We start from the raw sequence: 14,717 nt of genomic DNA on the forward strand, positions 1-14,717 counted from the left end.
CCCGTGTGACTGCACGGATGACCCGCCCTCGAAGGTGTCCTCGATCAGTCACATTTAGGCATAGCAGTAAGGTCCCCTTCCTGTTCAATGGATGGAAGCAGGGAGGCCCAGGGAGGAAAGGGTAAAACTCCAGATCATGCTCTCTAGTGACAGCTGCTTATAAGAGAGGGGAAGGTAGCTACTTGTCACCAACACAGATGACAGTATGAGCACAGAGGTGTCACACAGCATGGCAAGCCACTATGTCTTCAGGTCAGAAGACATCTGGAGTTCTAGGTTCCCGTGAGGGTACAACCAAGAGACACACAAGGAGGTCAGAATTCTGCTCTCAGCTGGGGTAACCAGGCCTGCTCCTCACTGTGGGAAGTGAAGGCCTGGCAGGGAGGGCAGGGACCCCAGAGAGAGCTGCAGGCATGAGTCTAACCTACCTGCCCAGAATGAAGTGCTCACTGTAGGACCATCCAACACAAAGCAGGGGTTGCAGAGAGTGAGTTTACCATCAAGGGGGGTGTGCAAGGGATTGCTGGACATCTCCAGCAAGGGATCTTATTCTGGGGGAAGCAGGAGATGGGTGGCTTCTAATCCCCCCGTATGCCAGTTCTTGCCTAGTCAAGAGGACTGCCATTTGGGATTAGAAATGTATTTGCTCATATATTCATCCCTTTGACATGGACAGACTGACCCACACAGCCATACTGGCGCCATGTCCAGTATGGAATGAAGCCCCGCCTTGGGGTGCCTTCAGTGCTGGGGGGCCAGGTGTGAATTAAACGTTCACAGTGAAAGGGATGTCACATCTTGGGTTCTGGTCAGGAACCAAGCTAGAGAATTCTTGGGGAAGGAGGTGCGAGTGGACCAGGGCATTATAGTCCAGTGGTCAGTATGAGCAGAGGCCTTAGGGGGCAAGGAATGTGTGTTCCCCTAGAACTGAGAACCCAGTCCTGAGTGAGAAGGAGGAAGCCAATCTGAGAACCTGCACACCCCTTCCAACCCCCACACCAGGAGAGGGAAGTTGGTTGGGGATCCTGAGTGACTGAGACATAGCCAGGATTTGGTAGTGGCTAAGAGATGGCTCAGGGTCACAGGGAACCTTAGTTTAGCACAGTCAGGAATCCCAGAAGCCCAGGGAGCCAGCTGCAGAGAGGTTCTCAATGCTGTACCCTCAAATAATCCTCCCCCACACACTTTCTACAGGTGCTCCTAGGCTGCACCATCCTTTCTGAGTATTTGCTGTCTCTCTCTGAGATGGCACACTGGTTTGTGACAGTGGCACTTCCATGCACTGAGCAGGTGCTAAGAGTGAGGTCTCATGGCAAGCATGTGTCACCTCCGCTCATCCTCACCACCATCCAGGGAAATAGAAGCGATTGCTATCCCTCCCTCCTTCCTTCCTTCCTTCCTTCCTTCCTTCCTTCCTTCCTTCCTTCCTTCCTTCCTTTCTCTCTTTTCTTCTTTCTCTCTCTTTCTTTCTTTTTTCAGATTAACAAATGAGTTCAGAGAGGTTGTACTGGCTGGTTTTGTGTGCCAACTTGACACAGGCTGGAGTTATCACAGAGAAGGGGGCTTCAGTTGGGGAAGTGCCTCCATGAGATCCAGAGCTGTGGGGCATTTTTTCAATTAGTGACCAAGCAGGGAGGGCCCCTTGTAGGTGGTGCCATCCCTGGGCTGGAAGTCTTGAGTTCTATAAGACAGCAGGCTGAGCAAGCCAGAGCAAGCAAGCCAGCAAGGAACATCTCTCCATGGCCTCTGCGTCAGCTCCTGCTTCCTGGCCTGCTTGAGTTCCAGTCCTGACTTCCTCTGGTGATCAACAGCAATGTGGAAGTGTAAGCTGAATAAACCCTTTCCTCCCCAATTTGCTTCTTGGTCATGATGTTTTGTGCAGGAATAGAAACCCTAAGAGCTAAAGTCACCTTCCTGGGGTCCCACAGCAAATCAGTGACCTAGCGGGCAGTTGTTTTCCCTCTAGAGATGCTTGAGTTAGTAAGCACAGAGAGTGACCCTGAATGTGTGTCTGGCTCCCCGCCTGACAACTTGTTAGCTGGATTTTTGCTTAAGCAAATTGCTGGTTCCCCTTCCCCCTCAGGTGTCTTCACATAAAAGAGCCAGTAGGTTCCCATCACCCTCACACCTAGGGGGACCTCCCTAGTTAGAGGCTTTAGCATCATGAATAGGACTCCCTCAGTTCCTTAATTAAAGGAATGATAGCCTTATTTAAATCTGAGATTGTAGTGCCGTATACTCCCATCTCTAACCTGCCACCTGATCTTGAGCCCCTGGACTCCAGTTTTACACGTGCCCACTGGGACTGGTAGCCGAAGATGGCAGTAGCACTGTGCCAGGCCCCTGCCTATCCTGAAACAGCCTCTTCCTTTCGGGCAGCCCCCTTATCTCTGGGTGTGGCTGTTTATTGGGCCCCTCCTTCTTTCCTCCTCACCCCCTCCGGAAGCTCTCTCTCCAGGCCTCCCGGGGTGGGGTGCCCAGATGAAGGCTTCATAAAGATCTTGCTGATAACTTGGTTTATGGCCCTGGAAGAGAAAGGTCTGGGGCTCACTTACTGCTGAAAATGGTTTGCTTAAGAGAAGCCAGTTGGCACCAGGGCTTGTGTCAGACCCACTGTGCCCCGACCCCTAGCCTGCTGAGTCCCTCTCTAGACAGCAGACCAAAGGCCAGCCAAGCTTCATGCTTGTTCTGTGTCACTGGGCAGGTTATTTCCCTTCTCAGGGTCACTGGTTCACCTCAGAAGTGGGGATGGCTGTCTGTGTCTCAGAGGCAGAGATGAGCCTCCCTATTGCTCTCTACAGTAGGGTCCCATGGAATCATTTTTGGCTTCCAGACAGGCCTGTCCGCTTCTCCGGTCCCTCTAGAGGTGAGGTCGCCACCTGCTGGCCCTCTAGAGCATGACAGGAGGAGGTTAGTCCCTTATTGCCTAGTCTCTGATGACAGAGGCCACTATGCTGGGAAACCAAGGGCAGTTTCCTTCTCTAAACACAGAGGACAACAGAACCAGGGCTCAGAACAAGTACAGAATGCCCTCCTCAGAAGGTGTCCTGTGCCCAAAGATGTGCAGAAAGACAGGCCAGGGAGGGACGTAGGCACGGAGACTCAGGGGTCAAAGCTCGGAGAGAACCTAGAGGTTCCACCTCTGATTCACAGCTGCCCACAAGCTCCCCAGGAATCCAGCCCAGCCTTAAATACCATGCTATACCTCAGCTACCCAGTCTCGTGCATGCTAAGCTGCAGTGCCTTACTGGCCTCAGAATAAAAGCTGGGTTCCCAAGAGCCCTCAAGCCTTTGCACTGCCCCCCCCCTACCTCCCCCATCCCAGCATCCCCTCTCCTCTCTTCTGATCTACCACCACTTCAAGGCCTTGCTAGCCTCAAAGAGTTTGCAAGGGCTGATCCCTTTGCTTTCAACACTGTTCCCATTGTTTCATAGGTGGCCTTTCAACCTCAGGTCTGAGCGGAAATCTGTCTTCCCCAAAGGAGCTTCTATAGACTTGAGCGAGGATCCCCATCTGCCCAACTCAGCGTTTTCTGTATCTCTTTCATTGCATCAACCACAAATTAGTGTTATTAATCTGCTACTTCCTTGATGTTTGCTGGTGAGCTCTGGGGAGTGGGTGGAGAGGCAGGCCACATAGTAGGTGCTCAGTGAACTAACTCCCTTCATGCAGATGCCTGATGGGAGAAACAGGACAGCCTGAGAGTAGAGGTGAGAGGCGCCATGGAAGAACAGCTGTGTGCCTTTAAGCAGGTTCTAGACCCCTTCTGGACCTTAAGAGCCAGTGCTCTCATGAGGGAGACACAGTATCGTCTTCAAGGGTGCTACTGCTGTATTTCTTTGAAACTTCTGTATATGGTAGGGGGATGTACCACAGTCCCCTGTGGTCCGGGTACACTGGGGTGACATAAGATAGAATGGTTGAGGAGCTAGGGTAAATATGAGTGGACATGTCTTTAACTTCAAAACTCCGGCTCTCCTGGCATGATTCGCTGGCTACAACCTGGCTCAGGAAGAGGGTTCCCAAGAATCTCTGTTGAAGTTGACTCATGTCCCTGCTGCCCCCAGCATGTGCTCCAAGTGTCACCATGCTGTGACTTCTACCCTAAGACTGGCTTTCTAGCTACAGGTAGAGGATCTACCTATCTGCTCACAGTGTGTAATTGGGAGGATGCTGGGCTAGAATAAAGCGTCCCACCGCTCGGGCACCGCCCTGCAAAGCCTTCCCTTTCCTGAGCTTGTCCAGTAGACTACTCTAGAGGACATCCTTCCGGACACCAGAGATGAATGTGCTAAGGTCTGGGACGTGCGCTGCTTCCTCACACCCCATGCCTGCCCTGGGAGCCTTCAGGGCAGCTCCAGGAGCGTGGGAGAGCCAGCTGTGGTAGTTGCTTGTGCTGAGCTGGGCCACAGGGACTTCTCTCATGGGGGCTCCCCTTCCGGCCCCTCAGCCTACACCCCACAGAGCCTCGCTTCCTGCTCTGACAGTGAGGGAGGTTTTGGGGGTTATGCTCAGTTTGAACCCCTCCTCTAGGACAGAACACAGGTATAAAACCTGGGGGCATGGTATCTGTGCCCACACTGTAGGATCATATGGCCAGGCATGAGCCATTCTTTCAAGACCCCTTATGTTGGCTATAACGTGAGTGGGTGGAGGAGCCTCCCTTCAGCCCTGATCACGGACTCCTGTGACAGCAGCCCCAGGGAGTGCCTGAGGACTGGGTTATCCTTTGTAGTACTCCTCTCGTTCTGCCTCTAGGCTTGCACCAAACCTGTATGAATCTTGTACTCATGCCTTTCACAGCATTTGAGGTGGGCACACAAGCTGTTATTTTAAAAACCCCAAGGCTACGGGCATTCTGAGAGTCACACAGCTAAGAAGTAACTGAGTTTGGTTTGGAACCTCAGGCTTAGCGCTCGGGCCCTTACCCATGAAGTATACCATCAATCTGTGTAGGCGAGAAGCGTGATGCCCCAAGGCTCAGAGCCCCTTCTGAACTCTACCGACCACCTGCCCTCAGCAGCTTTTCCCTCAGTGTTTGACCATAGCCAAACTGGCTCCCAGGATCTGGGCATGGAGTGATTGGGCTTGGTTTGTTCTGTCCACAGTCCCAGCCTTATGATGCTACCTGCTCCTCGCAGACTGCTGAAGAAGCTGTGGGTGCAGACCCAGCCCTGACTTACCTGTTTCCTAGAAAAGGAAACAGGCTGAGGCAGCTCAGAGACTCATTCAAGGTCTTCCAGCTTTGAACAGAGAGAGAACCTGGAATTGGAACCCAGCTTTAGTCTCTGGGTCCCAAGTCTACCTTCAGTGGTAACAGCTGAGCCTCAGGATCCGGGCCTTCAAGACTGCCTATGGTATACTTTGTTGCTTGCATCTCATCAGGGGGAGGAGAAACAGCTCCTGTGCCCACCAAGGGTTAATGGTGGTAGAGCTAAGTGGTTCCAGATGGGCCAGCGGATGGCTGGGCTGGCCGGAAACAGCAGCCCCCAGCATCTCTTGGGGATTGGCCACGGCCACTCCTCCCCTCTAGGCTGTGTCTTTGGCCCCCAGCTGTCCCCTACCCCAGGGCCTGCCACTCTCCTTTCCCTAGGTCATACCCAAGGTATGTGGAGCAGACCCTCAGCTGAGAAACTGAGGCTTAGATAAGATAGGGACCCAAACAATGACTGTGAAATTCCAGGCCGGGGTGCTCTCATGTCTTTTAGGACTACAGAGTAGACACTTTCCCTTGCTTCTTACAAGCTATCCTGGTCACTGCAATTGATATGAGGGTTCAGAGAAGCACAGCCAAGTGAAATTCTGGGGACACGGTTCCCCACCTCACACACCTCTTTCTGTTTTGTGGTTTGGGGCCCCAACCCAGAGAGTTGCCTTTGTATAAGAAATCCTGTGTAGGCTTGACCCAGTGACCCAGTGACCTTTGGCATCATCCATGCTCCTCTATGACCCCTGGGTCAGGCACTCCACCTAGAGACTCATTACCTCACATGGCCTGGGCCAGTCTGAGTCCCTCTTCCACACAGTCCTGCCCAGTACTTTGCTAAGTAATTGCTAAGGAGATGAGACCGAGAAATGAGAAACAAGATTAAATAATGGAATCTCAGGCACGCCTGATCTGAGACCTTGGTGGGACTGGAGAAGAGGAGGGGGTGGGCACAGAGAGAGATGATAGGGTGTAATGAGGGCAGAACATAGCTGTCCCTGATCTGGGATACCCCTTCTCCAAACCCTGCAATCCAGCTTTCCCCAATGGTGGGAGTGGATGCTTTCATTAGAGTCTATCAGTCCTTTTGAAAGGATACCCAGTGCGTCTTTGAGAGCTAGGCATCTAAGACCAGGGAGAGATCCCTGGAGGTGAAAGTGGAAGAGACCCAGCCAGAGCCTCTGTAGAGAGGGGCAGGGATGGGCAGGAACATAATAGGAGGTACTTAGCTCACTGCTTGGGTGAGCTAGGAGGAAGGCAGGGCAGGGCACCTGCCTCTGCTGGTGTGGTTCCACCTTCCCTGCTGCTGTGCGAGCTCAGGAAGCTCACTGAACTTGCACCTCAGTTTCCCTGCTATAAAACAGGGCAAAGAATCCCTTCCTGCTTCTTCGGGAGCTTTAAGATGCTAAAGGGGGTCTGCCTGAGCATGTGGGGCAATGTGCTGGGTGACCTCGGGCAGTCATGGTCTGTCTCTCTCTCTCTCTCTCTCTCTCTCTCTCTCTCTCATGCGCGCGCTCTCTCTCTCTTTGTGCCACTTACCTCTGGGCCTTTGTTTCTTCTAGACAACAAAGCAAAACAACAAAAACAACAAGACTGGTGATATCCTTACTGGGAGAGTTTCAGGAACCCCAGGCCAGAGACCTGACACCCCAGGCTCAGCCACTGCTGCCTGGACGGTCCAGTCAAACATATGACACTGAAGAAGAGAGTGTTTCTATCTCAGTGCAGTCACACTGAGAAGAGATGGGAACTGTGGTCCTATGTCCTCTCTGTGGTGTTAACAAGAGCTGGAGGGGACACATCTAGAGCAGGGACCAAGAAGAAAGAGTACATAAGAGTGCATCTTCCTCCTGTGGTTTGGCTCGTGGTGATCACAGGTCTGGCTCTGTGAGATCCCACTGGCTTCTGGGAAGGTACCACGGCTTGAGAGGGAGGCTAAGTTCCTATCATCCTTAGATTCCTGGGATGATCTGCCTGTAAGACTTGCTGTTTCTGGAATCTAAGCATATACTGGTTTTTTGTTTTTTGTTTTGTTTTGTTTTACACAGGGTCTCCCTGTATAGCTAAGAGCCATCTTCTGGTGTGCCTCTCTGGGATCACAGGTAGGCACTACCATCTTGACTTCTGTGTGCAGAGAGGAATGGCAGTCAGACCCAAAGTTTAAGGTAGCAGGGGGAAAGCTCCAGGCCCAGGTGAAGTCAGGACTCAGAAGTAGCTGTGTTTAAGGCCCAATGACCAAGTGCTGTCAGCCCTGGGTCTTTCTCTAGTGAGTCACCAGCCACTCCTTTCCTGGGGACCTGCTTCTCTGGGAATGTCTCTCCAACTCAGGTGGTCACTTACTACAGAGTTCCAGCACCCAGTACAGTTCCTCACACGCGGCAGATGTTCAGTGAGTGAAGGCTGGGTTCACCTCACAATATTATCAGAGCTACCTTTATAGATGGAGAAACTGAAGCACAGAGAACACACACATACACACGCACGCGCACACACACACACGCACACTCTCCCACCCCAGGTGCCATGGTAAAGGGAGGCTCCATTTGACAGGCATCAGGCAAGTGGGGCAGGCCACTCTAATAAAAGTGACTCAGTGGCTGGCGTGGGCAGCGGAATTTCTAAACATCCTGAACGAGCCGGTGAAGGGAGGGAGGAGAGGGAAAGGAGGAAGAAAAACAAGAAACTTGGGGGAAAAAGAAAGAGAGAAAGAAAAAAAAACCCCTGAAATTGAAAACAGACACACGCGTCCACCCTCCCTGCTCCGCTGCTCCCCCCCCCTCCCCGCCTTCCCCAAGCTTGGCCAATCAGAATCGCCCCTGCAGCCTTTCCCCCAAAGTGTGTGGTGGTAGTGGTGGGGCACGTAAAGCCCACAGTGGTGTGAGCTCTGGGGCTGTCTGTGGTCACAGTCCCGGCTACGCTCTGGGACCTAGGATTGCTCTGGGAGTAACTTTGAGAGAGCGGAGAACAGGGAGGAAGGAGTCCAGAGCCAGAGCGGGCCAGACCAGTCGTCAGTCTCCTGCCTGCCAGCTAGACCTAGGGCGGCCCCTCAGGCTGCTCCGCTCCTCCCAGAGGATGCTTTTGGAGTGAGGAGGGGCCAGGCTGCTCCTCACCCCTGAGCAACCCTCTCCCTTCCCCTGATTCTCCCAGGGCTTTCCGCAATCAGGCCAGCCCTTCTACTGCTGTCCGTTTTGGGTCCAGCAAAATAACAGAAGACAGCGAGGAGGACTTCCTGGAGGGGGTGATAGAACACATCAGAAGCCATCTGTAGCCGGGTAAGTCCAGGGAGGAGAAACCCCATTCTGTGTTTTGTTCCCCGTTCCTAGCCTGTGCAGGAAAAAGTAAAAAGAAAAAGAAAAGAAGAAAAGAAAAAAGTATAACAAATTCAGACGGGAGGACGCAGGGACTCCCTTTGATAGCAGGGTCGTCCCTCCACCCTCCATGGGTGGCTACTGCTCCCTCAACCCTGCTGCCTACCCAGAGCTTTCTGGGTGCCAACTGAACAGGACTTTCAAGGCACCTCAAAGTCTGTGGGGGATGGGCAGAGGTAGCAGGGGCAAGGGAGGAGAATCCAGAGGTAGCTTTTGCAGAAGCCAGGACCTTTTAGGATCCTAGCCCCTGTCCCCTGGACCAAGTCTCGTGCCTAAGACTAAGTCTGGCCACAGGCCAGTCAACCACCAGGCCGACTTTGGAGATTTTTAAATAGATTTGCAAATTTTCCAGATTCCTAAGACGTCCTTCCAAACCCCTAGCCGCTGAGAAAACTTCTGGAGCTCAAAGTTCTGGATGGAGGGAAGTTTACAAACCCGCCTAGCGGTCATGTGTCTGGGGTGGGGTCTAGTTCCGGGCTGTCAGATCTGGGGGCTCCTCTGTGAAGAGGGGATTGTAGCTGGTTTCCTTCTGTCACAGTCTGTTTCCCTGTTTGTTCTCTCCCTTGGGCGCTCGCTCGGCTCCTTCTCCACTCTATCCTACAATCTGAACTGAGTCCGATGACACTTCCCTCTTGCCCAGATCTATCTGTTTCTTCCGTATCTGTAGAGTGGGCAGCCCCACCTCCTCTTGACCGAAAGACAGAACCCTGCACTCTGAATGTCCCCTGTGATGCTCACCTGCTTCCAGGGGGCAGGGATGATTTCTTCCTCTGGTGATGTGACAGACACCTAACTGGAGCCCAGTAGCAGGGCTGAGTTGACTATAAGCTCCCTCTACTCCACCGCCCCAGACAGACCTGGGCCCTTGGCTCCAGCCTGGTTTCTTACTTCCAGATGGTTAGATTCCAGCATTTGTGAAAGGAATTTACACCACCCTGCCTGGAGGCATTTGCCCTCCCCTCTATCCCCCTCGGAATGCTCTTCCTCATCATTTCCCTCTCCTGGGCCCTCCAACCATTGTCTCTTCCAGGTAGCCCTCCCTGCTTCCTCCCGGTCTTGCGTGTGGGTGCCTTTCCCGATAGCATCCTACCACTCCGTCTCTCTGCTCCTGCTGTTTGCACAGCACAGCCTGTGTGGACCTGGCTCTTGCTGCTTTGTGCCCTGGGGCTCCCCGCTATTCCATGCCCCAGGCTGGCAGTGGGAATGTGGTGTCCAGGAGGAATGATTCATTGAAGCCTTCAATAGATCTTTGTAAAGTGATCAGTCCTCCACTTTCTCCAGGGAGAGGGCAGTCAACAGGTCACTATCATGGGTGAGCCTGTTGCATGTCCACTTTGTATTCCTTACAGTGAGGTTTTGGAGCCAGTTTTGTGACCCCTGTTTACAGGCAAGGAAGCGAAGGCTCTAGGCTCACGCAGCAGAGCTAGTGTTGAGGCTGAGGTGCAAGTAAACCCAAAGGCTGTGCCCCTGTGTCCTGGCACTGCAGCATCAGGCCTATCTCCCTCCTCCTCCTGCAGAGCTTCCTTCTAGCTTCCATCATCCCTAGAGAAGATCAGACCTAGATGCTTCAAGGCCCCTATGATTGGTCCTGTGCAAGGAGGGAGGCTGGCTGGCAGGCACTTCAGACAACAGCATGGCAGTGTGGTGTTATCAGCAACCCTCTCTCCCTTTCCTCTGTGGGGAAAAAAAGCTGGACTCCTAATTGCTAGCAGATGTTGGGAGGCTGTGGAAAGCCCAGGGGATTCAAAGTCAGAAGCCCATTCTTACATAAGCACCCTGTGGCTAGCCTGGCATCTCTGGGCTGCTCCATACCTAGAGGTTGTGAGCACACTGATCAACACCAGGTGTTAACTGTTTGTTTAGAGACGGGGTCTCTCTAGGAAGCCCCAACTGGGACTGTACTGGTGTTCACTATTTACAGACCAGATTGGCCTCAAACTCAACAGAAATCTGCCTGCCTCTGCCTCTGCCTCCTGAGTTCTGGGACCAACGATGTGTGTTACTACGCCTGGTCATGTGTTAATTTTTGATGTTGGCTGAGCGTGTGGCCTCTCTGGGCCCCAGTCTTCCTCTCTGTGGACAGTGTTACAATCTGTGGGCTTACCAAGATACAAGATGTTAGCCTGGTTACTGCAAGCCGTGGCCGCAGCTGAGATCAGCCAGGGTTCTCTCTCCACTTCCTGTGCATCAGCATCCAGATAGGAAAAGGATCTGTAACGCTAAAAGCCTCTGACTCTGGAAGGGACCTAGACCACTTGGTACCTGTATATAGGCTGGGTTTGAGACTGGCTGCCTTCAGGCTGTGATAGGGAACCTGGCTCTGGACCGGCTCCCCTCATTCTAGAAGAGGGAATCTGGTTTCTGTTCTAGATTGGGCTGCTTGGTGTGTTAGAGAGGAAAGAAAGGGAAGCTTCCAGATATTCCAGAAAGACAGTTCTGGATCCTGGGCAATGGGTCCTTGGAATGGGACCTTTTTCCGTAGTCAGCTCACCCTAGAAGCAATTAGGCAGGAGAAAGGAGCCGTTGCTCCCCAGGGTCCCCCTGTGGCCCCTCAGCTCGTATGAGCAGAGCCAACGTGGACCAGTTGTTATGTATGCTTTAACCTTGTTTATGCCTTGAAGAAACCTTGAAGTTCTCTTGTTGGTCCATCGTGCTTGGCATTCAGAAAGCTCATACACATTTGCTAGGCTAACTAATTCTTGCAGTCTTAAGGAATAGATACAAACCCTCCCCATTTTACAGATGAGGAGGCTAAGCCTGAGGAGGCTTAATCAGTTGTTCAGAGTCCCACCCAGGTAGATAGTCTCCAGAGAGAGTATGGGCTTAGCATTTGGGTGTTTCTGACTTCGGAGCCTCATGAGGAGAGGCAGGGTGGGGTCCGGGACCCAGTAATAAACTCCAAGGGCTTGCCTCATCTGTCCACAGCATTCCAGAGAGGGGCTCAAATCCCAGAATGCCATGTGACAGCCGTGGGCCTCAGTCCTCTCTCTCAGTTGAACAAAGAGGTTGACCCCGATGATCACTGAGCTCCCTGCCACCACAGAACAATTCCAGGATTCCAAACCCTGCCAGCCCAGATTGGCAGCCGCACAAGCCCCGCTGTGTGCTCAGGGATCATGCATATTTAACTTTACAATGAAAGGGTGTTTTTTTTTTTTTCTCTACACATTGCAGAAAGAGGTCTGGATCAATGGCCGCTAATGGAAAAACCTTAACCTGCCATAAGGAGGAGAACTTTCTAACCTGGAGAGGCTGCTTTAATGTACTTGGTTTCCCATCCCAGGGCGTGTTCTTGCTAGCTACAAGCCTATTTTCCTGCGAGCAAGGAGGGCTGGGAAGCAGGCTTCAAGGTCTGTGTAAGAATGACCCATAGATCCTATCCAGGGCTGAGCTTTGATTTGAAGAGGGAGCAGGCTTTTCATCTAAAACAAATAGGGGCACTAACAGGATTGGTAGCAATGGACCCCCAGGGACCCACCCCTGTGGGAGCAATATAGAATTCACACACTTGCCACTTGCACAGAAACCCTCCAGGTATCCTTCCCCCACAAGGCTTGGGGTCTGAGACTCAGAAAACGGTTTCCTGGCCACCCAGACCTGGCCCCAAGGCTCTTCTTTCTCCCAAGCACTTTCTTAGGGGCATAGATAATGCTTAGCCTGATGGAGGTGGGTGAAAATCAAAGTATGTCTGTGTACAGCTTTAATCACATTAATACCCTCGCTCCTTCTGCCTTGGAGTACGCCTGTTTGATGTCTTGATGCTTGAAGCTTTCATCTGCTGGATGTTCCAGCTTTTCCGTTCTGTGACGGACAGCACTGTCCCCGGGGAAGGTCAGAGGCTCAAGAATTGTCCGAATGTCAGAGATGAAAAGGTTTTCGGGGCTCATTTGGTTTGATTTCCCTATGGTTATGGGGGTGGACCCAAGGTCATAAATAAAAGAATCACAGGTGATGGGAGCACCCGTGTGTCCATTCCACCACCCAAAAGACACCTGCTGTCTGGGAACCAGCCTTCATGCCTCTCTGGGCAATAAGGCTACAGGACAGATTTTTGCAGAAGAGGAACAAAGCTCACCCCCACCTCTACTCCCACCCCAAACCTCTCTCCAGGATTTTCGGTATCGAAGGTTGGCTTTGAACTGCCTTTGTAGCCAAGGATAAACTTTCCAGTCTTCCTGCTTCTGCCTCCTAAGTGCTAGGCTGATAAGCATGCTCCCCCTCTCCATGCCCAGTTTTGTGCAGTGCTGTGTACCAAGCTTTCTTGCAGAGCAAGCACTCTGCTAACTCAGGGACAACCTGAAGAGTCTACTTGAAGGATGGGACGCCCTGGTATGGTTTTCTGGATCGTAGAACTCCCAGACCCATCCTTTCTCCACTCTGACCATGGGCTTCTCTTCTGTGAAGAAGGGAAGAGGTAGGGAAAAAATAAATGACAGCAGTCCACCCTGGGTCTGCTTCTAGCACTGAAAGCCCTTTCCGGGTGTCATGGTGGCAGACTCCTCCTTTTCTAGACAGAGTCTTATGTAGCTCAGGCTTACCTTGAACTTGACACTCAGCTGAAGTTAACCTTGAACTTCTGACCTTCCTCCTTTCACCTCCTGTGTGGAGGAGGGGTAGGCACATACCACCACTCTGAATTTACATGGTACTGGGGATTGACCTGGAGTTGCTCACATGCTAGGCTAACACTCTCCCAACTGACCTACATCCCCTGTTCCTCCCCACCTCTACCCCCCAGGCTTTGTGAGGCTGTTGGTCCCGTTTTGTTGGGGACCTTATTATTTTTCTTTTCTGGCAAGTGGGTTCCCAAGAGCTATAGTCCCACCAGCTCCTCCTCTTCTCCTGAGGCTGAGCTTAAATGGTACAGAGGCGGCAGGGAAGTCCAGTCCACTCCAGAGGGAGGCCAGCCTGGTCTACAGGGCAAGCTCCAGAATAGTCAGAACTACATAGAGAAACCTTGTCTCAGAAAACCAGAAGGATGGGGAGAGGGATGGGGGGGGGAGGAGGAAGAGAAGAAGAGAAGGAGGAGGAGGAAGAAGAAGAGGAGGAGGAGGAGGAAGAAGAAGAGGAGGAGGAGGAAAAAGAGGAGGGGAAGGAGGAGGAGAAAGAAAAGAAGAGGATGAGGAAGAGAAGAGGAAGAGGAGGAAAAAGAGGAGGAGAAGGAGGAGGAGGAAGAAAAGGAGAGGAGGAGGTGGAAGAAGAGAAGAAGAGGAAGAGGAGGAAGAGGAGGAGGAGGAGGAGAAAGAGGAGGAGGAGGAGGAGGAGGAGGAGGAGGAGGAGAAGAAGAAGAAGAAGAAGAAGAAGAAGAAGAAGAAGAAGAAGAAGAAGAAGAAGAAGAAGAAGAAGAAGAAGAAACAAAACAGCCCCCCCTCTCACTTTATACCTGCCCCACATAATGTATATCTGCTTCTGCTGGGGGCTCTGGCTGGGTTTGGAATGACCTCCTTTTGGAAACTGGACTCTGACTCTGTCGCTATGCCAACTCACAACCTCCCATGAAATACCTGCTCATGCCACTCTCCTATGTGCTCCACCCCCGCCCATGCTTGCCATTACGGCACTCTCACCTTCAGTAGCTAGCCATTCGCCATCACTGTTTTTTTTTTTAAAGATTTATTTATTTATTTATTTATTTATTTATTTATTTATGTATATGAGTACACTGTAGCTGTACAGATGGTTGTGAGCCATCATGTGGTTGCTGGGAATTGAACTCAGGACCTCTGCTCACTCCGACCCTTGCTCTGGCCCAAAGATTTATTTATTATTATATACAAGTACACTGTAGCTGTACTTCAAACACACCAGAAGAGAGTGTCAGATCTCATTACAGATGGTTGTGAGCCACCACGTGGTTGCTGGGATTTGAACTCAGGACCTTTGGAAGAGCAGTCAAAGCTCTTAACCACTGAGCCATCTCTCCAGCCCTTGTCATTACTGTTTAACCCCTGAAAAACAATTCATTGATATATCCAAGGCAAAGCCCAAATCCTTTTCCAAAGGCTTGCCCTCCTTCGCTGCCTGTCCCCTACCATTTGGCTGATAAACCTCAGCTCTAGTCTAACATACCCATCACTGCCCTTCACCCCAGATGCCTTCCCACTTCCCGAAGGTCACTCACACAGAATGCCTGCCCCGACAT

At 51.9% G+C, this 14,717-nt stretch overlaps 1 protein-coding gene across 2 annotated transcripts in view; it reads left to right on the forward strand.

The window, feature by feature from the left end:
• Positions 1 to 8,063: 8,063 nt before the first annotated feature.
• Pdgfrb (platelet derived growth factor receptor beta) overlaps positions 8,064 to 14,717 on the forward strand; it is a 38,931-nt gene continuing 32,277 nt past the window's right edge. For both annotated transcript variants that reach the window (XM_031365792.1, XM_031365793.1), the window contains exon 1: positions 8,064 to 8,479. The gene's annotated coding sequence lies outside the window, so the exon portion shown is untranslated. The remainder of the gene's footprint in view (positions 8,480 to 14,717) is intronic.

The sequence above is a fragment of the Mastomys coucha genome, unplaced genomic scaffold, assembly GCF_008632895.1.
Source record: "Mastomys coucha isolate ucsf_1 unplaced genomic scaffold, UCSF_Mcou_1 pScaffold13, whole genome shotgun sequence".
Classification (NCBI taxonomy): Eukaryota; Metazoa; Chordata; class Mammalia; order Rodentia; family Muridae; genus Mastomys; species Mastomys coucha.